The sequence below is a fragment of the Balaenoptera ricei genome, chromosome 13, assembly GCF_028023285.1.
Source record: "Balaenoptera ricei isolate mBalRic1 chromosome 13, mBalRic1.hap2, whole genome shotgun sequence".
Lineage (NCBI taxonomy): Eukaryota > Metazoa > Chordata > Mammalia > Artiodactyla > Balaenopteridae > Balaenoptera > Balaenoptera ricei.
In genome coordinates this window covers 87,683,136-87,709,858 of record NC_082651.1, presented here as the reverse complement: position 1 = coordinate 87,709,858, position 26,723 = coordinate 87,683,136, and the positions used below count along the sequence as shown (strand labels likewise).

Sequence of the window (26,723 nt, the reverse complement as noted above, 5' to 3'; positions counted from 1 at the left end):
ACTGCCATGGGCCCAGGTTCAATCCTGCCCCTTATCTGTAAACTTCTAAGGGTTTTTAAGATGATATAAAGGAATTTACACATATACCCAATACCTACTACAGTAACTATCTCTAGCCACACCTTCATGAGACTTTGAGTTTAAAAAAAAATCAAAATCCAATTTGTAGATCTAAATGTTCTATCATCACCTGATTTAAAGGAATTACACTTGTGGTCAGCACTTAGTTTTTTAAATCTAAGTTAGTTCTACCTTACTCTTTGATACATTCCTGCAAAGTGTTAAAAAAAAAAAAATGGAGCCAACCAAATCATACATTTAAACACAATATATTTGACAGTATGCTATAATAAACATGATTTACATATTTCTAGCTTTCAAAGTATTTCATAGTATGTTCTTTGCTTTGTAAGTATTCTTTGACAAAAAATTAGGAAAGAAGAGGTGAACTGGTTTAGAAACAATTTACCATTACTCCCTACCACTCAAGACTATCACTGACCCGAATTCAGAAAATCCCAATGGAAGCCAAAATACTCCAGTTCTAGGCTATATTTCATTCCTAACAGCAATGTGAATACATAAGATTAATCACTACAGGAAGCTAACTCCAAGTCTGGTGCCCTGAAGGTTTAATTATCCGGGGTAAAATACACCACATTAAAATCTGGGATGGATCAAAGATGTGCCTTTCTCAGTACACATAGTGAGGATCTGTAAATTGATCCTCAGGAAGCTAAATGTGCTAACATTTTGGAAACACTTCATGTACTCCTCAGGGATATTAGCATCTCAATTTTAAGGTCACTGGTTCGCAAATCCTCACAGTGCATTAGAATCTAGACAGAAGGTTTGAAAACTACTAACACTCAGATCCCACTTATCTAAGACTTATTTGAATTAGTCTGGGCAGGGAGAAAGGCACAGATTTTTATTAGTATTTTTAAGCTCTCCAGGCAATGCTTCCCTGTGCAGATAGGATTGAAAGCCTTACATACACCATACCACCTACAGCTAAGGGATATATTCACAAGCACCCTAATGGTTTTCCAACTAAAAAATTTTGTGCCATTCATCATGGTGTAACAGAAACAGAAACCAGAACCAAAAGATCTAGAATATGGTACCATGTTTGCCTCTAACTAGCTGAATGAACTCAGACCACTTGAACTCTCTGGTTCTGTTTCCCCATTTACAAATGAGAATAACAACGCTTCCTCATAAGGTTATTGTGAAGACTAAATTAGATAATATGTGAAATTGCAATGTAAGTCCTTTCTAGAATACTGACTCACCATAATGAGTGAACATATTTTTTTCTGCTTAAGACTCAATATATAATCCTTTGACACAGTAATTTCTCTTCTGGTAATTTAACTTACATAAACAACAGCAATAACATAAAAGAATGAAGTGAATAATGGTATTTGCTGCAGCACTGCTTGCAGTGGTTCAAAAACAGAAAATGAACAACCTGAACTCGACAAAAATGGGTTAGCAAAATAAAAAACCATACACTAAGTATTAAAAGTTATTAAAGTTATACGTACTAATACAATAAAATATCCATGATATTAAATAAAAACACCAAGTTGCCTAAGATGTGTAACCTGATCCCAGTTTTGATTAACAAAAGAGGAGCAATGTATATGTTTGTGTGGAGTATGAAAAAAATAAACACCTAACTTTGGTAGGAGAGGGGTACTGTTGGCTTTATCTTTTTATATTTCTGTGTTGTAAGGCTCGTTGACATTAGCAAAATAAAGTTTTTTTTAAAAAGGTCCTATATTAATACAGTTTAAACACATTATAGTTTAGAAGCTTCATCACAGTCAATAGAGTACAAGCAATCTTGTGCTATTTTCAGTTCATTTTAGTACTAGGCTGAATGCCCAACAACCGAAGACTTGTCTCGAATGGCTACCTAGTAATTTTCAATTGTTACACAGTATCAATAGAATCAGTATGGCACCAAGGAGAAATAACTTAAGAAATGTTAATTAGGTTGTAACAGAGAACTAAAGGAAATCATTTGAGTTCCTGGTCTGAGACAACTGGAAAAAACAAAAACCACTTTAAGCAGCAGACTTCAGTGCAGTTTTTAAAATATTTTTTCTTCAGACAAAAATTTTCCAAAGTGTGTTCCTTAATCACCAACGCACAGTGTTCTTTAAAATAAGAGGTTCCTCGTCCAATACATTTAAGATATGCTGCTCCCCAGCACCCACTTGTTCTTTTGCAAGCTGAGTACACGGTCATTCTGGAATTCATTCTCTGTGATAATAACACAGTAAAGGCTCTGAGAAGTCCCACAATTAAAACTGTTTAACTGGGAATTTCCTGGCAGTCCAGTGGTTATGACTCCGCGCTTACACTGATGAGGGCCTGAGTTCCATCCCTGGTTGAGGAACTAAGATCCTACAAGCAGCACAGTGCGACATGCATGCATGCATGCATAAATAAATAAATCTGCTTAACTTTAACCCAGTATTATTGTAACTTTCTATAAGCATGTTAACACAAAGCTTATTATTTTGAGAAGCAGCTATTTCTAGTCATTTCCAAGAAAAAAATGAACGAGTGAGTTGCCTATTTCAACTTTCTTGAACTTTTGTCTAGGAAAAGTCATAACCTATGACGGTTAAAAGTTTTTAAAATGTTTAGTTTATTATGCCTATCATGAACAGTCTAAGAAAAATATTAGCGGTACAAATCTTTGAATTAAACAAATATGAGGAAATCCTTTAGGTGATGAATATGAATTGTGATTTTTTTAAAAAGTTCCTCAAATATTCAAGAACAAGCCTTGAATTGGTGATCTCTTTCCCAATGACTTTAAAGTGATATGACCAAACCAATTTCCTAAAGATATAAAAGTTAAAAAAAAAAAAAAATTCTAAGTTGTTGCTTAGAAAACAACAAAAAACCAAACATCTAGACTGCAGTGTCTGAAAAGAGAAACCAAATCTATGTCAGTTTCAAGGAGTACTAAGTTATATGCCATAAAGTGTCTGTGGTAGAAATATACTTGAGTATAATCTAAATGAAATTTACTCTATATTCATTTAAATAAAAATTTTTGGAAGAAGGCACACCAAGTAACTCATAGGAAATGTACACAATAAAACAAAAACTAATCTTAGGAAAGTAAGCAAATACTAAATAACAAAAACAGTAAGTAAACTTTAACTTTTGAAAGACACAAAGTTGGGGGTGGTGACAGAACATTACATAAAATTTTCATTATCCAATTCCTTGGAGACAACCTTATTTCTAACACTAAGCTTTAAAAGAAATCTCTTATATGGGGTATTATAGAGAACAAAGAGTTGTAATAGAAAATATGCTCAACAACTCTCTTCGCAGATGCAAGGTTTCAGAATCTCATTTTTTTAGAGTCAATCCCTGAAGGAAAGTCATGTGTCTAACTCCTCTAACACAAGGCAGGGAAAGCGATTCACAGTAATTATGTTAAGGTTCCTGGAAAATATAATCTAAATCTTCCCAAGATATAATCTTGGATCTCCAAAGTCTTCTTCAGAATTGTTCAAATTAAAAAAGGCCCTGGACTTCCCTGGTGGCGCACTGGTTAAGAATCTGCCTGCCAACGCAGGGGACACGGGTTTGATCCCTGGTCCAGAAAGATCCCACATGCCGCGAAGCAACTAAGCCCGTGTGCCACAACTACTGAGCCCACGTGCCACAACTACTGAAGTCCTCGCGCCTAGAGCCCATGCTCAACAAGAGAAGCCACGACAATGAGAAGCCCACGCACTGCAATGAAGAGTAGCCCCCGCTCGCCGCAACTAGAGAAAGCCGGCACACAGCAATGAAGACCCAACGCAGCCAAATAAATAAATACATTAAAAAAAAAAAGGCCCTTTAATCCAGTGTGCTGCTACCTGTATCTCCAATCAAATCTTTTCAATTCTCCTCCTTACCCCCACTTTAAGCTCTGCCATTCTCCCCTATCTGGGTCACTACACATACTAATCCCGCTGGCTAAATGCCACTTCACCCATCTCTTGACTAAATTAACTTTTCTAAGTCTTTTTATAGTCAACTTTACCTCTTCCGGAAAGCTTTTCCTGACCCCCTGCAGTGTCTACCTGAGTCCAGAGCACTTTTGCAACACCACCTCCAGTGGCACTTAGTGTACTGCACTGTGTAAACATGAGTTTAATCATCATCCTCTCCACTGTAAACATAAGCTTATAGTTACAGTAAAACTATAAGAACAGGGATCACTGTATCACCAACATCTAAGGACAATCTGGCACATGATAGGCCTGCAAACCTCAAAAAATGAATGCAAGTTTCTGGTAGTCTAGCTTGATGAAATGATACAACTAAGAATATCCAGAGTAACAAATGGACTGAAAGTCAAGTAATACTCCATGAGTATCTTCTCAACCAGACTTACCATAAAAATTAGCAACAATTTGTCTTTGGCAAGATCCTTGAATACTCCTATTTTTGCCAGTGTAGGAACCAAATAATTTAGAGATTAAATGAAGGCACCTTTGGATGAAAAGCAATCAATTATATTTCAACTGCAAGGTGGTCCAAGAAAACATCTGTAGGCAAAACCTGGAGCTATCATCTTCTCTAAACTTCAAATCTTAATTCTGTTTATGTTAAATTGGTTTCAAATGACTCAGGTTTTGCCACAGAAAGTATAACGTTTTGCATTAAATCATGCTAAAAGTGCTAATACTACATAGATGTTAAATAAATGACCTGGTCACCAAAATGGAAGACACAAGTAGCTCCTTTCTGTATACAATTCTTTGTTGGTATGTAACAAAGTCATACCATAGTCCATATTTTTCTCTACCAACAATTTGCCTCATTGACTGCTTAGAAAAGACCTGTACTTAAGAGTCAGCCTGCCTCTGCCATTTATTTACTTTTTAAAGTCAGAATGAATAAAACCATCTTATACATTAGTGAAGACTATCTCCTGCTGATCTCTTTCAGAAACAGTGCCTAAAATCAGAGATTACCACCTTGAGATCTAGAACTTGCTACTCTTGACATAAAATGTCCAGTAAAACTGAACCCACAAAGATTTCTCTAAAACTAGTCTCTCTACACACTTTTTTTCTGGGGGACTAAAGGAAAAAAAAAAAAAGTTAACCTCCCTCCCCATACTATCTTTTATGTACTCTGGTGGTCAGCTACAGGTTTTATTTTCCTAGGCAGGTATCAAATAGGTGGTTTTGTAATGTCACTTTATAGTCAATTTCACCAAATCCCTTCCAGGAAGCAGATTTTTGGAGATTTTTATGGTTCAAATATACATATCGCCGTAGGTAGGTGAAAATGTCTGCCTTCTTTTTCTGTCCCATTTGCAGTCAAAGTATACTGACACCCTAACTACCCCTTCTCCCTTCAGACTTCTTCCCCCTTTTTGTATTTGGTAGCTACAGTGAAATTCTGGAATATATATATAAGGTGTACACAATCTAGTACTAGATGTTTTCTAGTACTCTAAAATCTTTTCTCGCTCCACAATAGTAAGAGAATAAGAAGTGAAAATCTGTGATATGTAAACTGAAAATGGATGGGAGTACAGAAGCTATATTTGCAGAGGTGGTATATACTAAAGAAACTATCTTTTTGCCAACATGCTTGAATAACCATCCCTTTTAACTTTTTTTTTGAATTTTTGAATTTTATTTATTTTTTTATAGAGCTGGTTCTTATCCCTTTTTAATTCTTTAACGCACTTTAGAAAAATGAGTCAGGCAAGGGCCAAATTTAACTTTTCATTTTAAGAAAAATCAATGAGGGACTTCCCTGGTGGCGCAGTGGTTAAGAATCCGCCTGCCAACGCAGGGGACACGGGTTCGATCCCTGGTCTGGGAAGATCCCACATGCTGCGGAGCAACTAAGGCCCTGCGCCACAATTACTGAGCCTGCGCTCTAATGCCCGTGTGCCACAACTACGTGCCTAGAGCCCGTGCTCCGCAACAAGAGAAGCCACTGCAATGAGAAAGAAGCATGCGCATCACAACTAAGAGTAGCCCCCGCTCGCTGCAACTAGAGAAAGCCTGTGCAAAGCAACGAAGACCCAAGGCAGCCAAAAATAAATAAGTAAGATAAAATAAATTTAAAAAGTCAATGAAACAAAACCTTCTGCAATTTCAATAAGAATTAAAAATGACCCTCTGTGGGAATTCCCTGGCGGTCCAGTGGTTAGGACTGAGCGCTTTCACTGCCGTGGGCCGGGATTCAATCCCTGGTAGGGGAACTAAGACCCCGCAAGCCTCGTGGCATGGCCAAAAAAAAAAAAAAAAGACCCTTTTGGAAGCTGACACTTGTGTTCAATTAGGCAAGCTTTAATTTCTCATTTATAAATAAATTGGATCTTTTGAGTTACTGAAAGGAAAAGTCACTAGGGAAAAAATATTATTAAGCTTATGTCTCTAAGCATACTGCTACATGAAAATCTGAGAAGAAAAAGCATATGCCATGCACCTACCTATGTAATAATTCTATACAATGTTTCACTGGAAAAGCATGAAAATAATATTTCTCTGTAAATTCACTTTTCCACTGCAAAAGCAACTTTTAAAAAAATGTCTTCTATCTATATTGCTAAATATAAAAATCACTATTTAAACGTTAGCTTCTAAATGACAGGGTTTGAAGAAACCTTTTTCCCACCACATCAGAATTCAGGAGTGAGAGACATTAGGAGTTAGGCTGATGGTAATCCAAATAGCTCCTTTATTACTGAAAAGCTACACTGGAAAGCATAATCTAAACCTAGACCAACAGGGCTTCCTAACACCACACCCCATAATTATCCTAACCCAGTCACAGGTAGCACCGGACAACCATGGTCCTCCTCCAAAAAGGGACAGAGTCTATCCCTGGTGGCCTCCAGAAAAAGCAAAGTGCTTTCTGCAAGGGGGCAGGCTCTGAAAGAGAAAGAGGAAAGGGGCTGAGCCGTACTTGATCAGTTCCTTCTTACAAACTCATCAAAGGGAAGAGTGAGAAGGTGGGACAACAGGAGCAAGTCAGACTATTTTTATGCTTTCTTAAGAACAGCAAAAAATCTATCTAATATGTCACAAACCAATTTACACTATTATAAGTACAATTATTATCTTAATCACACCTGTCAGTAAAAATGGCCTTAAACTGTGAATGCAAGCTAGACAAAGCCATATGAGGTACAAACATTCAGATGTTTAAAATATGTATCCACAAGTCTTAAAAACATGAGAAAATACAGAATATTTTCCTATCTTAGAAACCCAACGAATTCAAAGGTTGTTAATTTATAAACTACAAAGAACTTGGAGTCCAGGAGACAGAACCAACCTCCACTTAAAATTATGAAGATCCTATCAGTATCTATAAAAAGGGGACCATCTGGTCACTGAGAAGATTGGTTTTGGATGTCACACCTGGCCCAAATCTCTGATAATTACTTCTGTTAAACAGGATAAGTACCTGCACGAGAAAATAAATTATCTTTCAACACCAGAAACGTTTATAGACAAGTATGGAAGGTTTAAGAGAAACAAAATCCTTATATTTGTATCTGTGTTCAGACAGCATTATTTGGTTTATATACCTGTAATGCCTAAGAAAAATTGGCCTATTTAAAGTGACCACCTTGTAAGAACAACTTTAATACGGCAGTAATTAACTTACTTTTAAAAAAGCTGAAATCTTACTGATATCAAAACATCAAAGAACTTTAGACTCAAATTGAGAAAACCATGTGTTAAACAATTTAAATTGTTTGACGATGTTTAAGCTTGTTAATCGCAAATCTAACTCGAAGATAAGAGACCTGTGCAAATAACAAAAATGAACTTTACAAAAAACTGAACTTTAGAAGTGAGAGAGTGGCATGGACATATATACACTACCAAATGTGAAATAGCTAGTGGGAAGCAGCCGCATAGCACAGGGAGATCAGCTCGGTGCTTTGTGACCCCCTAGAGGGGTGGGATAGGGAGGGTGGGAGGGAGATGCAAGAGGGAGGAGATATGGGGACATATGTATATACATATAGCTGATTCACTTTGTTACACAGCAGAAAGTAACACAACATTGTAAAGCAATTATACTCCAATGAAGATGTTAAAAAAAAAAAAGCTTAAGAACCAGAATTCTGAAATATAACTTTAATTTTTTAAAAAATACGGCTTACTTCATACAAAAACCGCCCCCAAGGACACCGAAAGACAATTCTAAAATAACTCAATTTCACCAAAAATTGGACTTCTAAAGACATTCTTGAAATAAGGGAAATGCCAGCAACTATTTAGGACTGTGCAGATAAAGCAAATCATTTCTTAAAAGCAGGATATTAAAAAACTAAGAATAGAAACGTAGACAATTAAAACTATTTATCTTTGTGTTTTTAACCGGATTCCTAGCCAGAAATCCTTAAATCATCCTCCAATGCACCAGGTCACATGGTGAAGAGTCACCTATTAAACACGAATCCAAGCAGTAAACAAGCTTTTAAAATCCTTAGGTAACACCCTTTATTAAAATTTTCTCGGTATACAATACCTTTACAAGTATTACATTTCTCTCAAGCATTTAAAAGCCTTTTTCTAATAAAGCTTTCCTCAAAAACCTTCACCCAAAAAAATCTGTCACCAGTTTTCTGAAGTTAAAATCTCACAAAGTACTAAAGTCCAGATTTTAACATGATTGTCTTATTACACCTAATACGTCCGCAAGTCCCATCCTACCCAAATGTTTAAATATGTGTTACAATGTACAGCTAAGAAAAATCGGTTTTCCCTAGTTCTCAGAAGTAACATTAACTTTTACACGCGTGTTTGGGCATACAACTTTTAACAATTTATCTTCCCCAAATTTGGCCCAGTTAAGATACAAAACGACTGCTAAAATGTTTGAAGCCCCTAATCTCTTCTTTGGTTTTAATTTACACATTTCCCAAAGTATCGAAATCTGTTCCGATAACAAAAACACAACATTCCTAACACACCGAACCCAAGTCGCCTTTTCTTTCAAACCCACACCTGTCTACCGGAAGCTTTTCCTGCACACACTCGGGCCCTCGAGAATTCCCACACTTGTTTTCATAAGCCCACGCCTTCCTCTTCGCCCACTTCCAACTCGCACGCTTCTCGGGATCCACCCGGCCTCTCCCCCCATTCCCAGCCCAAGGGCTGGGCGAGCGGGCGGACAGCTCGGTCTCTAACCCCGAGCGCGCCGAAACCAAGGAAGAGCCGGGTGGGCCACCCAGCGCCGCGAGGCTGAGGCGTGGGGAGGAAAGGAAGCGGGAAAGCCGAGAGCACCCCCCGCCGGGCCCACACCCCCTTCCGGCACCCCTCCCCCTGCATTGTGCGAGCGGGCCCAAGGCCGCAGCCGTTCCGGGCAGCCCGCAGGCCCCGTCCACCCTCCCTCCGGCAGGCGGCCCCCGCCGAGGCCGCCACACAAAGCCCGGGGAGCCAGCCCCGCGGCGCCAGAGCACGGGGAGAGGGTGCAAGCGCGACTGACTTACGGGGCTGCTGCGGCCGCGCTACCTCAGCCGGGGACACCGACCGTTGGGCACACGGCGGCGTCGCTCTTGGCCGTCCTCCCCTCCTCCGCCTTCGGTGGCGGCAATATCTTCTTTCTCCACCTACCTCCCTCCCCCCCACCCCACCTCCTCCTTCTCCTCCCCCTCCTCCTCCGAACCACCGAAGTACCGAGGGTGAGACACAGAGACTCACAACAACATGGCTGCCACCGCCGCCTCCCCTCCCCTCCCCCCCGGCCACCGGGCGCGCGCAAGGCACTCCGGGAGATAAGGGAGGGGGCGCGCTCACCGACGTGCCGCTCCTCTCAGTGGCTTCCGACGCTTCTCCCGCGTTCCGGGCGCCGGCCGGCGGGAGCTCTGCGCGTGCGCACGCTCTCTGCGCTCGCGCGTTTCGGCCTTCCCTCCCGCGTGTGCTCACCCGCCCTCACCTTGCGGGCTAGCTGCTGGTTCTGGGCTCGGCTGGGGCGCCAGGCGGGAGCGCGCGCCGGGCTCGGGAGCGCGCGTCGGGCTTCGGCGGCGCAGGCGTGGTGTTTCCGAAGTCGGCTTACGTCTCTGTCTTCCCGCGTGGGGCCTAGTTTTCCGAACTCGCTTAACCCTCGGCTTCCTGCCCCGTAGCTCATTGTTCTCCCCCAGCTGCCTGTGCGGGTGTCAGCGCCCCCGACCGTGGGGTACTCCTCGCACTTCGCTTTCGTGGTGCTGGCACCCACAAGAGCCGGACAGTAGTCCAGGCCTTTAGGTTTCACCCTTACCCTCTCCCCGAAGCAAGACGGTGGAGACCCAACTTGGGTGGAAGAGTGAACCCTTTAAGTGGACTGTCATTCTCCTAGTCGTTGCTGAATGGGCAGGTGGAGCCGGCTCAGCAGATTGTCGCCCCCCCCCCCCCTTGCTTGGCCCGGTAAACACAAAGGAAACTCAGGTTGTTCGCTCGCGGCTCCTTCCCAGGTCTGGATTTCTGTAGCAGGCTCTTAATAGCCTTCCTGTGTTCAGTCTCACTACCTCCAGTGAGTTCTGGTCACTGCCATCTAACATGAAAATCTGATTCCTGGCACTCATCTTCGCCTTCAGCTTCTTGGTTTCTGTTACCCACACTGCATTTCCCAAGTGTGTTCTGTTCAATGCTAATAGATGTCCCTGTAAAAAATGTCCTATAATCAAGTAAGCATGGGAGACACTGGGATGTAAATATTTTGCCTGCTTTCTCCTTTCCCGCCATTGAGCTGATAACAGCAAAAGAGTCTTTATGTACAGTTGCTTAGTCTGGGTAAAAAGAGGCCCTCCCTGAGAATTCGGAACTGGGACTAAGAGACCCTAATCTCTCCCTAAGAAGTCTCTTAAACCTGGGATCTCTGGGCTGATTGGTCCCACCGTGTGGATAGGAAACCCATGGAGATGAGTGGAGTTGAGAGAGGAGAGTTCTGACATTTCTCTTCCCCTTCGTTCCTGGACCTCGTTGGCGGCCTCTTGGGTTCTGAAACAAATGCCTCGATTCAGATAATAAAATCTGCTTTTTTGCTTCAGCTAGATAAAGAGAGTTTCTGTCACAACCAAGAGTTCTAACTAAAAGCCATGCGTATACCATAGTTATTATTTATTTAGTGCTTGTAGTATGCAAGCACTATAGCTTTTTCCTTGTCCCATTTAATATACTCATAAGCAGGGTGCTTCACTAGCATGTGACCTGTGCAGTCCCACAAAGCCTCAAGCTTTAGAAAGAAGCGTTCCGCAATTGGTTTAATGCTTTGTTGTTGCCATCTAGAAAGTCTTAGTTTTTGGAAAAGAGAGGGCCCTCGTTTTCATTTTGTACTGGGCTCCACAAATTATATAGCCCGTCCTGTCTATGAGGTATTATCGCTGTTTAACAAAAGGCTTCTTTACTCCCAGACTGCTTAGCACCCTTAAAATCAAAATATGCTTTGCAAATATCCAAGTGAGGGACATGGTATGCAACATTTCCCAGACAAATTTGACTGTATAAGACTTTTTTCCATGGTAAATCTCTTAGAGGTTTTGTGCTCTGCAGAACACAGACCAAAGCCCAGCCCTTTAGTGATTCGACTGCCTATCTACAGCTCCTGGTTCCCTGTGCATGGTGAGCAGTTTCTTGCCTCTGTGCCTTCACGTATGCTTTGCAATCTGGCCTTGCTCATTAAGCACCTTCTGATTATAATTGGTTTCTCTTGTAGATTTACCTGCAAGGTAAGAACACGCACCTCAGCTACTATAAATATCAGGTATGCTTGATATTTAAGGTGGACATTGTAAATGTCGTTGACATTGACGCCTGACAGCCACTTTAATCACCTGGGAGCTCATTAGAAGTGCAGAATCTCGGCCCCACTCCAGACGTAATGAATCAAAATCTGCATTTTAACAAGATTCCCAGGCAGTTTCTCTACACAATAAAGTTTAAGAAGCATTGGTGATCCAATCACAATAATTCAATCTCACTTAATAGGAACTGTTTCTGGAATGGGTGGGTTATCCATTTTGAGCGAGTGAGACATGAAGATGCCAACCCAGAGCATCTGGGAGGGGGGAGCGGGATCCAGTCTCTCTCTCCTTCTGGATGTGAAAAAGACAGCAAGAAAGCATGTTGCCTCAGTTCCTGCTGTCAGGCATCTTATGACTACAAGGGAACCTAGACTGTGGCCAAGTAGCCTACCCAGAGTATTCATTCTCCCCTTCTTGAGTAACAAACAGGTCCAGTGGATATTCCCATGGGACAGAGGAGGCATAGGATGGAATGAGTGCCCTAGACCTTCCAGCAACACGCATTGCATCTTAGGAATGTGTCTATATGGCCTGTTGAGACAAGTGGTTCTCAACCAGAGTTTCATATCAGGATCACCCAGGCAACATTTTAAAGATATCAATTTCCAGGCCCCGTCCCAGAGATTTTTATTTAATGGGTGTGGGCGGAAGTCTAGACACATGTTTTTAAAAAGCTCCTCAGTGGTTATACTGTGTAGCCATTGAGAACCACCAGCTTAGACAGATCACATCTTACAGCATAATGCCATTTCAGTATTCCCTATGCAAATGCCCCCTTTCCACTGGGACTGCTCAGGAAACTTCTTGTAAACTCCTTTTATAACTTTGTCATTTTTATGAAAATAATTTAAACCTTTTATAAAAGCTTCAAGAAATAAAAGCTCATATCATCCCAATTTTAATATCACAGAAATACTACAAATATCCACAGTTGGTGAACACCATTATTAAATAGATAAATACAGATAGAAGGATGGATAGAGAGCTACACAGATAGAGTGTAACAGGAATAGGCTCAATTTGCACAGGCTGTTTTTAAAGTACAGCGTTGAATTTAGTCTTACTTGAGTTTAACAAAAGAAGTAAATGAAGGAAATACTCAGATGCATGTTTCTTCACTGCAAGAGAAATTGACTTGTAAAGGGTTTCTCAAAGGTTAAACACAATTATAAAAATCACTAATAAGACAGAGTAACTTTTTCAAACTACATGCTTCAATATTGTTCAGTACTGAGTTCCCTGCTATGAAAGATAGATCTGCACACTTTCACTTCCTTCTACCTCCTTCCTGTACTTCCTAATTTTTTGCTCATATTATTTTTCACTTTGTCAGGGTTTATAACATTTACATTCTATTTTAATCCATCATTTCCATATTGATTTGTCTTAATTTCAGTATTTAAATGTATTTTTATTTATTTTTTTAATTGAAGTATAGTTAATTTACAGTATTGTGTTATTTCTGGTGTACAGCAGATTCAGTTATACATATATATAATATACATTCTTTTCAGATTCTTTTCCATTATAGTATATTTAAAGATACTGAATATAGTTCCCTGTGCTATACAGTAGGATCTTGTTGTTTATCTATTTTATATATAGTAGCACATATCTGCTAATCCCAAACTCCTAATTTATCCCTCCTCCCCCATCTTTGTTTCCCCTTTGGTAACCGTTAAGTTTGTTTTCTATGTCTGTGAGTCTATTTCTGTTTTGTAAATAAGTTCATTTGTATCTTTTTCTAGATTCCACATATAAGTGATATCATATGATATTTGTCTTTCTCTGTCTGACTTACTTCACTTAGTATGATAATCTCTAGGTCTATCCATGTTGCTGCAAATGGCATTATTTTATTCTTTTTTATGTTGAATAATATTCCATTATATATATGTACCACATCTTCTTTATCCATTCCTCTGTTGATGGACATTTAGGTTGCTTCCATGTCCTGACTATTGTAAATAGTGCTGCTATGAACATTGCAGTGCATGTATCTTTTCAAATTAGAGTTTTCTCCAGATATATGCCCAAGAGTGGGATTGCTGGATCATATGGTAACTCTATTTTTAGTTTTTTGAGGAACCTCCATACTCTTCTCCATAGTGGCTGCCCCAGTTTACATTCCCAGCAACGGTGTAAGTGGGTTCCCTTTTCTCCACACCCTCTCCAGTTAAATGTATTTATTGTTCATTGCTTCTTCCTTTCTGTCTTCATTTTGATTCGGTTATATGCATTTCATCATGTATCAGCCTCTACTTGGGCTGCAAACCACCCCCAACAGTTGTTTCCTAGATCCCAATTCTGTGGGTTAGTCAGCTGGGCTGCATTCAACTGGGAGTTTCAGCTGGTCTCTCCTGGGTTCACCTATGCAACTGCAGTCAGCTGGTGGCTTGGTAGGGAGCCTTGGCTCCAGTCAGGTGGTCAGCCAAGGCCCTTTGCAGCCCCTCCAGCAAGCTTGCTCAGACCTGTTCACGTGGTGGCAGAGAGGGAGACTGGAAGATGCAATGTCCCCTGAGGCGTAGGTTCGGACCTCATACAGTGTCCCACCCATTACAAGTCACTGGCCAAAGCAAATCATAAGGCCAGCATGGATTTGACAGAGGAAGACACAGACTTTATCTTTTGATGACAGAAGTTTCAAAGTATTTGTGTCTATTTGCCATCTTTCATGATAGCTTCATATTCCCTAAGTTATTTCATGCTTGAAAATGCCTTTCTGTTTTAATTAAACTCAAGCAACAACTATTCTTGGGTCTTGCTGTTTTTCCCCTCAGGACTTTGTGAACATTGCTTTTAGGGGAAAGTCTTACGGAAAACCCGAGGCTGATCTGATTTTAACCTACTTTAAGAATTTTTTCTCCACTTTTGAACTTCAGTGTCTTAACCACAATATGTCTCACTGTCAGTCTCTAACAGATTTGCCTGGTATTAAAATATAACCTTGATATTTGGAAATTAAGTGGTTTTCTTTTATCATTTCAGGGAACTTTTTCTGTTTGTACATTTATATATTCATTTCTTGTTACAAATCCAAAATAAGTTATAATTCATGATTTCTGTACTAGCTCTGAATATTTTTTCTCTGACCTTTGATAGATTCTCTACTTCAGGGACAATGATTATTCTTATTTGAAACATTTTGTGCAACTACTATTGTAAAGCTAATGTAAAGATACTATTAAAAAGAATTTTTTTTGGCTGCGCTGCACAGCTTGTGGGATCTTAGTTCCCTGACCAGGGATCGAACCCTCACCCCTTGCAGCAGAACCTGGGAATCTTAACTACTGGACTGCCAGAGAAGTTCCTGGAACTAATTTTTTTGAAGTCATGTTATTAAAGTATATTATAGTGTAAACATTTGCAGAAAATGTGGCTGTTTCTTTTCTTTCTTTCTTTTTAAATTCCTTTTCCATGCCTTCATTGTGAATATTTTCTGCATCTTATTTTTTGTTTAAATGAGTCTCTTTTTAGACAACTTTGCTGGCTTTTATTTTTAAAACAGATTTACAGGCCATGCAGTTTGCCTGTTTAACGTGTACAATTCAGTGTGTTTTAGCGTATCCACAGATAGGTACAACCATCAGCACAGTCAATTTTAGAATATTTTCATCACTTTAAAAAGAAAACATACCTTAGGCTATCACTCTACTGTCCCTGATACCTCCTAGTCCTAAGCAACAACTAACTCACTTTTTTTCTGTGTAGATAATTTGCCTATTCTGGACATTTTATATAAATGGAATCATATTAGACGTGGGTTTTTGGTGACTGTCTTCTTTCACTTAGCATAATGTTTCAAGGTTCATCTATGGGGTAGCATGTATCAATACTTCATTCCTTTTTATGGCCAAATAATATTCCATTGCACAGATATGCCACATTTTGTTTATCCATTCAGTTGATAGACACTTGGGTTGTTTCTACCTTGTGGCTTTTATGAATACACTGCTGTGAACATTTGTGTACAAGTTTCTGTGAGGAGTGCTTTTGTTCTTTGATTATGGTTTCTCTCATAGTGGGTTTGCTGTCTTTTGTGTGATGTATTCCTTCTCCTCCCACCCCACCCCCTCCCCCCTTGTAGTACGTTTGCCTAATGGAAAGGCCCCTTTTATTTTCTTGCTACTCAAGGTCACCCTTGACCTTGCCAGGGCAGACCTGGCATGCTTTCTTTTTGCTTTGAGCAACTGCCAGTGAAATTTCTGATAGCGTTCTCACTCATCTGGGACCAGTGTGTCTTCCCTTCAAAGCGTTAGTTTGAGTACTGGGTATAGTTTGAAGCCACTTTTCTGTAGCCTCAGGACACCATGGTGGGAGAGGGAAAGAGCTCAGTCAGCACTAAGCTGATTTCTTGCTGGATGACCTAGATTCTGGTCACTCAGTAGAGGTTCTCTTAAACGTTCTTTGCCAAGGTCGATGACACCCGGTCAAAGGTCTGTTCCACTCCCCTGGGCTTCAGCTTGTTGTGTCAACTAAGAGTGCCCTGCAGGTGGCAAACTATGGTGACATCCACTTTGCTTCCTGGTTTGCCCTATCGTAGCAGCTTGGTCTGTTAGCATCCTATCTCACTGCTAAAGTGAAGCAAGAGTCCTGACCAGCCCATGCATAGCTGCCATAAGCCTCCTTCCCCTTCCAGGACAGAGCCCAATTATTTAAGGAATTGTATATTTGTAGAGGCTTGGTTTTATAACAATTTTCCATTTTCAAAATTATGAGGAGAAATTTTTCTTAGATGTTCTTAGTCTGGTGAGTTTCTGTAACATGGAATAATCCCTTGCTCTCAAAGTGAAACATCCAGTCTCAAGTATAGCATTTCTCCAAAGCTTTTATTTCCAATCTCAAAGTGGTTTCTACAGTTTCCTTCTGTGATTTTGGTGGTATTCTAAGGAACACACGGCTTGAATTCCACTCCCTTGCCCTAAAGCCTGTACAAAATAAAGAACCCCGCTGTTAGCTAAACCTTGACTATCATTGCTCTTCCATGACAGGCAATTAAACAATAGGATCTGGATTGTGGTATGTTTTGGGTTTGGGGAACAGGTGTTCTAGCTGGGGTAAGCTGTGGTGGCTGTGGTTTTATTTGCTTGTGTTCTCTAAATGTTTGTGCATAAAGCCAGGGCTGCTGTGATCTTATATATTCCATTGCCCCTGAAGGAGAGGCCAAATGAATATTAGAGGGAGAGCCAGAGGGGTTTCCCTGAATATAAACATGCCTGGATAGGGTGGGTTTTCCCAGCTTTTTGTGGTTTCTCAGAGGGAAAATCCTGGCCATTTGGGCATAGTGGAGAGTAACAGCTTCCTTGGCTTGAAATAAGGAAGGTAGGTCCTAGAAACCGGGAGATCTATGACTTTGTCCAATGTCTCTGACCAAAGCAAGGGCAAAACTGGAACAAGAGACTTTATACTATCTCAGACACACCGCACTTCCATAATTCTCAGAGTCTGACTTGCATACCATTGGGGTGCTTTTTGAGGCTGTGAGGTGAGTCAAGGAGTCAAACTATGCTCATAAATTAAAAAATAAATCACCATCAGTCCATAATGTCTAGGAAAATCTACTAGTATCTTCTGCTTTATAGACTGCCAGGGATGGAGATTTGGAAAGTAGATTGTATTTTCTCATTTTGTCATTAAACTAGAGATGCATTCCCATGAGAAAAAAATATATATATAAAATATTATTGGAAACTTCCTAGTAGTGCAGCAGGCTCACTGTGAAATTGTGATTTATAATAAGAAATGTATATTTGGTCGTAGGCCCCATTCCTGGCACAGAGCTCCTAAAACCCTTGTAATCTTCTATGTGAAAAGAGAAACAAAGGTGTCTTTTGCTATTCATAACAAGTCTCTTTCAACCACACCTGAGTTTACATTAAGAAGGTGACTTTTGGGCTTCCTTGGTGGCGCAGTGGTTGAGAATCTGCCTGCCAATGCAGGGGACACGGGTTTGAGCCCTGGTCTGGGAAGATCCCACGTGCCGCGGAGCAACTGGGCCCGTGCGCCGCAACTACTGAGCCTGCGCATCTCGAGCCTGTGCTCCACAACAAGAGAGGCCGCGATAGTGAGAGGCCTGTGCACCGCGATGAAGAGTGGCCCCCGCTCGCCGCAACTAGAGAAAGCCCTCGCGCAGAAACGAAGACCCAACACAGCTATAAATAAATAAATAAATAAATAAATTTATAAAAAAAAAAAAGGGTGACTTTTGGAAAACCTCTAAAGATGGGGACCGGTTGCCAGGGGAACCAATTGGGTAATTAAAAGATTGGAACTTTCAGCCCCACCCCTTGACCTCCAGCAGAGCAAGGAGGGGCTGGAGATTGAGTTCCATCACCAAGTCCAATGATTTAAACAATCATGTCTACAAATGAAACCTCCAAAAACCCTAAACAACTGGAGTTTGGAGAGCTTCCGGGTTGGTGAACATGTGGGGGTGATGGGAGGATGGCACACGTGGAGAGGGCATGGAAACTCTGCGCCCCTTTCCTTGTGCCTTGTCCTATACATCTCTGCCATCTGGCTGTTCTGAGTGGTATTCCTTTATAATAAACTGGTAATCTAGTAAGTAAACTATTTTCCTGACTTCTGTGAGCCTCTCTAGCAAATTATCAAAACCAAGGAGGTCATTGTGGGAACCTGGGAACCTCTGATTTATAGCCAGTAGGTCAGAAGCACAGGGGACAACCCAGACTTGTGATTGGCATCTGCAGTGGGGGAGGGTGGGCAGGTCTTCCGGGACGGGTGTCTGCTCCAGCCCTGGGTAGATAGCGTCAGAATTGAATTGAATTACAGGACACCCAGTTAATGTCTACAGAGAACTGGAGAATTGCTTTGTGTGGGAACCCGCCCTCCCCCACCCACAATATATTTGGTGACAAGAAGTGAAGTATGGAGAGTAGCAGAGGGAGAAAAGAGTTATTCTATTAGTTGGTACATGGAGGAATCAAAGAGTTTTTCCTATTCCCTCGCCCTCTGTGTTCATGGTCCCCTGTATGCTACACGTGTCCAAGGGGCTTTAAGATATCCCTCCCATCGCTGACGCTCACAGAGAGGGCTGATCCCAGAGAGAAAACAGCGTGGCAGGGAAAACAGAACTGCCCTGTTGCACAGTCTTCTCGGGTTAACAAGTAGAGCCAACATTCAGCATTTTATAAAGCATGTTAGAGAGAAGCAAATCCTCCTTTGAAATACAGACATAAGTAAAAGCTGAGAATCCTTGGCCATGAATAGTAACAAATGGGTTGAAGGAAGAGGTAAACCTCCTAGAGCAAACTACACCCTGTGGGACAATCTTGGCATGGGTCCCACAATGTTGGACATGGAGGAAACCTGAGGGGAAGAAACTATTCTCTTGGCCACACTAGTTACAGACTTTCACCAGTTTCTAAGTGAGAAGAAACTGGAGCCAAGATCAGAACCTTCTGCCCAGCATTTATAATTCATTGTCTTTGAGAATTTAGAGTAAACCGATTGTGGTTCTCATTCCAGGGTATGTGCTCCTCGTTCTCAACTAATCCTTTTGGTGTCTACACATAGTCCCACATAAAACCTCAAGATTTTGCTATAGTTGATATCAGAGCTGGGAGAATCTTATTGCACTATTCAAGGCAAAAGTCTAGGGCAGGGCTTCCCTGGTGGCTCATTGGTTGAGAATCTGCCTGCCAATGCAGGAGACACGGGTTCGAGCCCTAGTCTGGGAGGATCTCACATGCCGCGGAGCAACTAGGCCCGTGAGCCACAATTACTGAGCCTGCACGTCTGGAGCCTGTGCTCCGCAACAAGAGAGGCCGCGATAATGAGAGGCCCGCGCACCGCGATGAAGACTGGCCCCCACTTGCCGCAGCTGGAGAGCGCCCTCGCACAGAGACGAAGACCCCACACAGCCATAAATAAATAAATAAATAAATATTAAAAAAAAAAAGTGTAGGGCATACATTGGTCAAAACAAGATGAGTAACTGCTCTTTCAGTGCTGCTTTAACGGGATTCTGTCTGAGAGTACGTTATGGTACATGCATCTCGTGATGCACACCTGTAGTGTCACCCTCCACGTGTGCCGTGTGCTAACCTGCATCTGCACCCACATGCCCACCATCAGTGTCCTGTCTTCACTGTGCCCCTTGTGCACCTACATGCCCACCAACAGCTTCGCAGGGTCACCATCGTCAGTGGGCTAAGATTACTAAGTCCAGGTCCTTGGCATGTCCTGATTTTCGTTTCCTTTTCAGAGAAATACAAGATCCCAGGGTGGAAAGCATTTACTCGTGGTAGCTTCATTCTTCCTCTTTGCTCAGATCAACAGTCTGAGTCATCCCTGGAGTCATCTTTGACTTTTATCTTTCTCTAATACCACACATGCAATCTACCTGAAAATCCTTTTGGCTCTGCCTTTGAAATATACTCAGATTCCACCCATTTCTTACTACTTACACCATAACCTCCAACCACTGTGGTCTAGGCTACCATCATCCCCCAGGTGGATTATTGCAAAACCTTGTCTCCCTACCCCCTTCCTTGCCCAGCTCTAGTCTATTCTGCACCCAGCAGCAAGTGTGTCCCTTTTATAACTCAAGTCAGATCATGTCTCTCCTCTGCTCAGAACCCTTTAATAGCTTCCCGTGTCACTTGGAATAAATCCAGAATCTTTGCCATGACATTTGTGATCTGGCTCCCAGCTATCTCTCAGATCTACTCCTCTTACCCTTACTTAAGCCACACTGGATGCTGGGCTGTTCCTAAAACACACCAGACACTCTTGCTTCAGGGTCTTTGTGTGTGTGTGTGTTTTAAAATAAATAAAATTTATTTATTTATTTATCTATTTATTTATTTATTTATTTTGGCTGCGTTGTGTCTTCGTTGCTGCGTGCAGGCTTTCTCTAGTCACTCACATTCTTTGCAGCCATTTTGTATCCTCTTACTCTGATTGATTTTTCTTCTTGGCATGTAGCACCGTCTCAAGAATTACTTGTTTATTTATGATCTGTCTTCCCATACCAGGATGTAAGCTCCATGAGGGCAGGGACTTTGTTGTGTTCAGTGCTGGACCCCAGCTCCTAGGACAGTGCTTGACACGGAGAAGGCATGTGAGAAATATGTGTGGAGTGAATGAATGAACTCCTTGTGGGAGGTGTCTACTCACACTTGCATGTCTGGGGAAAAAGCTTTTATAGGGATTTCCTCCAGACCCTCTGAAGAGAAGCAGTCAAGGAAGCTGCTGTCTGGCTCTGCTTTTGTCCTCACCGCAGCTGGTACCTGTCCTGGGAAAGGGAGGTTGAGGTGTGGGAGAGCTGGAAAAGTGAGATGCTTATGCCAGTTTTTAGGAGTGCAGGCCCCGTGAAATGGAGCCATCTAAACCTGTCTGACGGGAGTGAGGGCGGGATTCTGTCCAGACTTGTCAAAATTCTGCCCAAACTAGAGAATCTTGGGGCCTTCCCAAGTCCTGATTCTGTCCCTGCCAAGTGAGACTTGCAGAGAGGGCACTGTGACAGTCCCAGTGTCCTTGCTAAGGGCCAGGGACCAGGGACTGAGTCAGTGAAGGAATGGGGCATCATCCCAATACACAAAGGAGGTAGAAGCTGCAACCTGTTTTGCCATGAAACCAGCAGCTACAGGTAAGCAGAGTCTTACTTTTAGAGTCATCCATTCATTGGGTGAATATTTCCTGTGTATGTGCTATGTGCTAAGCACAATTTTAGGCCTTATAGGACTGCTCTAGGAGCTGAAGATTCTGGGATGTGGATCACGGGGCCACAGGGAGGGACTGAAGTTGGCTCAGGAGAGTGCCCAGATCCCCTTCAAGTCCCAGACCCCCTCCCATCTCCCCTTGTCTCTGTAGGAGAGGCAGGTGAGGTATCAAGGGCTGCCTTTCCACCTCCAGCAGGGATCGGCACTGCCTAGGTCACCGAGGCTGCTGGTGACCCGCGGAAGCACTGGGCAGCCTCTGAAGGTTCCTCCCTTCTCCTCACCATGAGGGCCCCTCGGCCCCTCCTCCTAACTCCCTAAGGGATGCAGGGTCATCTCCATCACCTGCTGCCCTGTGCTCTGGACCCAGAGCTCCACCTGCTGACGGACTATCCCCTTCGGGAGAGACAGGAGAGGGCCAACTTATAAACCAGTCAGTCATGCTGGGTGTTTAGAATGGAGCCCAGGCACTGACGCCCAGAAGCCAGTCTTGACTCAGGCAGAAGTTTCCCCCCCTGGGTGCCTCAAGGCCTGGAGGGCAATGGGAGATCCAGACTCTCCAGCAGAGCATGACAACCCTGAGGTCTTACAGGCTGGCCTCACCCATTCACACTCAGGCACAGGGGCCTGGGTGCCAGCTCAGATTCTACAGGACTTTGGTAGTGGCAGGACTTCTGTGATAACTGTCTTCTCCCTGGCAGCTGGAGGGGGTGTAAACACTTGGGTGGACGTCTGAAACAGCAGGTGAGGCTAAGAACTCACAATGGCTGATATGATCCGGTTTCCAAAATTTGGCACTCCCTGCCTGGCCCATGAAACCCATCCTGAGCTCCTGTGATGACCAGCCCAGTGGGGCTGGGGCTGTCCTCACAAGTAGAACAATGGCATTACGTTGGGTCACCTCTGCGGATGCTTTCAGCACTGCTGTTCTCTGACTCACGAGAAGAGAGCTGTGTCTACTGAGCTTTTATTTATGTATTCATTTATATTTATTTATTTATTATTTTAAAATTTTTTTGGTCGAGCTGTGGGATCTTAGTTCCCCGACCAGGGATCGAACCTGTGCCCGCTGCAGTGGAAGTGCCGAGTCTTAACCACTGGACAGCCAGGGAAGTCCCTCTACCGGGCTTTTAGACTTTTCGGTTTCTCTATAAGAACACTCTGAGCTCTGAGCACAGCACTTTGTATTTTTCAGGGCATATTTATACATGGTTCTTCGAGAGAATCCAGACCCACTGGTGGCCTGGCCAGAGGTTGGCGTTTGCAGAGTCTGGGCACTGGGGTTGTGCTTGAACCTCAGTTCTCCAGGAGAGGGAAGCTAGTGAGTGACCAGAAGGGTAAACCACAGACAGCAAAGCATTCCCGAGGGCCTCAAAATACCTGAAGGGAGGCGCTACCAAATGGGCTTCCACCTCAGAAAGAGGGAGGGAGGTGGGACGTCGAGGAGGATCTCATGATTGTTAAAAATTAGTTTGATTTTTTTTTTAATGACCTTATCTGGCGGCCAGAGGTTGCTGAGATATGATCATTTGGGTGAAATAAGCAGGGTTGCTCCAGGGCTGGGGAGGTAAAATATTTCACAGAATCTGGGACATTTCTGCCTGGAGCCCAGCACCTCTGGCACCTCAGGCAGCAGCTTTGGACACAGGGGAGAGAGCATTCTTGGGAACCATGGCATTTGCATGAGGGGCACTGGTGCTGAGGCAGAGGAGAGGTGCCCTCCCTGCAGGATCCTGGGAGGGGACTTGGAGGAGCCAGCAGGAAGGCAAACAGGGGGAAGGTGGTCCACGCTGACTGTAGCTGCCCGACTGGTTTGTGAGCACGCATGAGGCACTGCCTGAGAGCTCCTCAAAATGCTTAAGAAGTTTTCAGGGCCCTGGAGCCCAGAGTGGGCGAGTGGGAAGGAGAGTAGGAATCTGACTTATTGAATTTGCATCCACAGGCGGACGGGACGTGGGGACTTTTGGGTTGTACCTACAATGTTCCTCTAGTCACTTAGGATTTGTGTTTTACAGAGTGGGAAGCAGCCCGTGAGGCTCATGGTAAAACACAACGTCTAAAGCACAGTGTCCTGGCCCTGAGGTGCTGCCCTTCATCCCCCGAACCCGCTGCTGAGAGCACGGTCTGCCTCCTTGCACGAGTGATGACAACCCAGCAATGGCTTCATGGGGACCCTGAAGCGACCCCCACTGTAGATGCAGGACACTTAGGCCTGACAGGTGGGAGACGGCTGGGGAGGACAGGTTCAGGTCAGTCACAGCCAACAGGCCTCAGCCTCCCCAGTCCTCTCAGACCGAGAGCACCCTGAGCTGGCTCCTTCCCCCCCCCCACCATTATTTTTTTGGCAGTTCTAGGCTCTAACCTTATTTTCCTTTTTTTAACTTAAAAAAAAATTTTTTTTTTTTTCGTTTTTGGCTGTGTTGGGTCTTCGTTGCTGTGCGCGGGCTTTCTCTACTTGCAGCAAGCAGGCGCTACTCTTCATTGCGGTGCGTGGGCTTCTCATTGTTGTGGCTTCTCTTGTTGCGGAGCACGGGCTCTAGGCGTGCAGGCTCAGTAGTTGTGGCACACGGGCTCAGTAGTCGTGGCTCGCGGGCTCTAGAGCGCAGGCTCAGTAGTCGTGGTGCACGGGCTTAGTTGCTCCGCGGCATGTGGGACCTTCCCGGCCCAGGGCTCGAACCCGTGTCCCTTGCATTGGCAGGCAGATTCTTAACCACTGCACCACCAGGGAAGTCTCCCAAAATTGCTGGCTTCTTACCTCAGACACTAGATAATTTCCCTTTCCTGCTGACCGCATTCTACCCCTCATTTCCCATCTATTTTCTTCTTTCCCAATCTTTGCTACCCTCTCTCTAGTACTTCCCCTGCATAAGACCCCACGGGTGCTGGTGGGAAGAGAACCACGCTGCCTCTTCTTTTGGCCTCTGTCTGATAAGCTTTGTGGAGAAGGTGTAGGTGGGAATGGGATCCCTGGGGAATTCTACTCCACTGAGAAGTCTCCGTGGCACTTTACCTATTCACAAAGCTTCTTCATTACATGAGATAGCAACTGGTCATCATTGTGCTCCAGTAATGTGTATCGGGGAGCATTTTCTCATATGCTTCCCCCACTCTGGACACCACCGTCTGGACCACAATTAGCAGCTGAGTTCACTTACCATGCCTACATGCGACTCCAGGGCCCTGCAGACTTGACTTACATGAATTAAGAAGGATTCTTCAACTAAGACTTTTATTTATGCAAGAAATATTTTTTTGATTATCTGAGACAATTGAAAACAACCAAAATAACTTACACAGTACACCGGCAGTCAATTATACAGTGATCACAAATTCTGTAGAGCTGCGCTGTCTGCTGTGGTAGCCACTAGCTACATGGGCCTATTGAAATATTTTAATTAATGAAAATTAAGTAAAATTAAAAATGCAGATCCTCAGTTGCATTAGTCACATTTCAAGTGCTCAATAGCCACACGTAGCTAGTGCTGCTGTATTAGTGCAGATAGAGAACATTTCTACCATGGCAGAGAAAATATATTACAACTCTGTTCCACAGTCATCCAATCTCTGAAATTGCTGAAACTCTTATCCAGGTGTGATCAATGAAAACAGTCCTGTCCAGTCCTGTCCATATGTTCCTCATCATTAATTCTGAAGCTTTCCTACCTGTGACCCTCATCCCATGCTGTGTGACCCACAAGGAGTAACTCTTGATATCTTTGCTGATCTGCTCATTACAAAGAATTCTGTCTTTCCATCTGCGATTGCTTGGAGTTTACATTTTAAGTGCAGAATCCTCTTCAGCAAGAACGGCTTTAGAGAGTGAATCCTAGGAGCTTGCATGAAAACCTCTCCTTTCTGGAACTTGGCTGAGTTGTCCTGGGAACATGTGTCCTGCATTTACACAAGTCTGAGTCAGTAAGGTGCCAGACACAGAGCTTAGGGCAAGAACCAAGGTCTTCAGAGTTGCCTGCTTGTCCTTTGGTTCAAAGGCCCTTGGGCTGTTGTAATCATTAACTCTTTTTATTTTTTTTAAATTTTATTTATTTTATTATTTATTTCATTTTTGGCTGCGTTGGGTCTTTGTTGCTGAGCGCAGGCTTTTCTCTATTTGCGGAGAGCGGGGGCTACTCTTCGTTGCGGTGTGCAGGCTTCTCATTGCGGCGGCTTCTCTCGCTGCTGAGCACGGGCTCTAGAGTGCAGGCTCAGTAGTTGTGGCTCACGGGCCTAGTTGCTCCGCGGCATGTGGGATCCTCCCGGACCAGGGCTCGAACCCATGTCCCCTGCATTGGCAGGCGGACTCCCAACCACTGCACCACCAGGGAAGCCCTGTAATCATTAACTCTTGCAGGAGGCTCAGAGCATCTGCTTCTGATCAACTAGAGGCAGCTTCTATTGAAGTCCTGAGTTGGGGAGAAGAAATGGGTGAGAGGGTGGCCGGCAAGAGTTTGGGGGCGGGACACTGGGGAGGGAGGGAAATTGACCTGCAATGCAGTGTCCCTGATCAGCTCTGGCACCTTTGTGTCTCCACAGTTGTGTTGGTCCCCAGGGACAGCCCTGGGGCCAGCTGCATGGTCTGAGCAGCCTGCGGTCTCCTGGTCGTGCTGGGCGCTGTGCGCTATACTGCGCTGGGCACCCTGGTTCCTGAGTCCGGGGGCGGGAGGTGTTCTACATTTACATCTCCCCTACCCATGGCTCCTTGTCTGCCTTTCTTATCACCTACACATTGGCCCTGATAACCTGCCAAAGCTCTCTGAGCTTTGCTGAGTATGCACGGCCCCAGGCCGTGGTCAGGCCACAACATGTCATGCTGGACTGCCTCCCATCCTGTGCCATTATCATGCTGCTTGGGCTCAGCACCCTGTGCTGAGCTGTCCCACCATGCGGAAGCCCTCCTCACCCACTTAGGCTCCAGCACGGACACTTACCTCACTCCACTCAGGCTGTGACATCCTTTGCAAGCCAGCTGTTCCCCATGTGGCACCCTCCTTAGGCTCCAACCTCACAGGGCAGGTCACTCTTTGTCTTAGTTCAGGCTGCTATAACAAAGTGCCTTAGACTAAGTGGCGTATAAACAACAGACATGTATTTCTCACAGTTCCGGAGACTGGACATCTGAGATCAGGGTACCAGCAGGGTTGGTTCTGGTGAGGACCCTCTTCCAGCTTGCAGACTGCTGACTTCTCGCTGTGTCCTCACATGTGGAAGGAGAGTGAGGGAGTTCTCCGGGGCCCCTTTTATTTACA

General features: G+C 43.6%; 1 protein-coding gene across 7 annotated transcripts in view; it reads right to left on the bottom strand.

Moving 5' to 3' along the window:
• The window catches only part of PUM2 (pumilio RNA binding family member 2), a 92,133-nt gene extending 82,299 nt beyond the window's left edge, over positions 1–9,834 (bottom strand). For 5 of the 7 annotated variants that reach the window (XM_059942141.1, XM_059942144.1, XM_059942145.1 and 2 more), the window contains exon 1: positions 9,509–9,627. The gene's annotated coding sequence lies outside the window, so the exon portion shown is untranslated. Of the gene's footprint in view, positions 1–9,508; positions 9,628–9,719; positions 9,739–9,815 lie in introns of those variants that run through there. The other 2 variants (XM_059942142.1, XM_059942143.1) reach the window with 2 other exon arrangements.
• Positions 9,835–26,723: the final 16,889 nt, after the last annotated feature.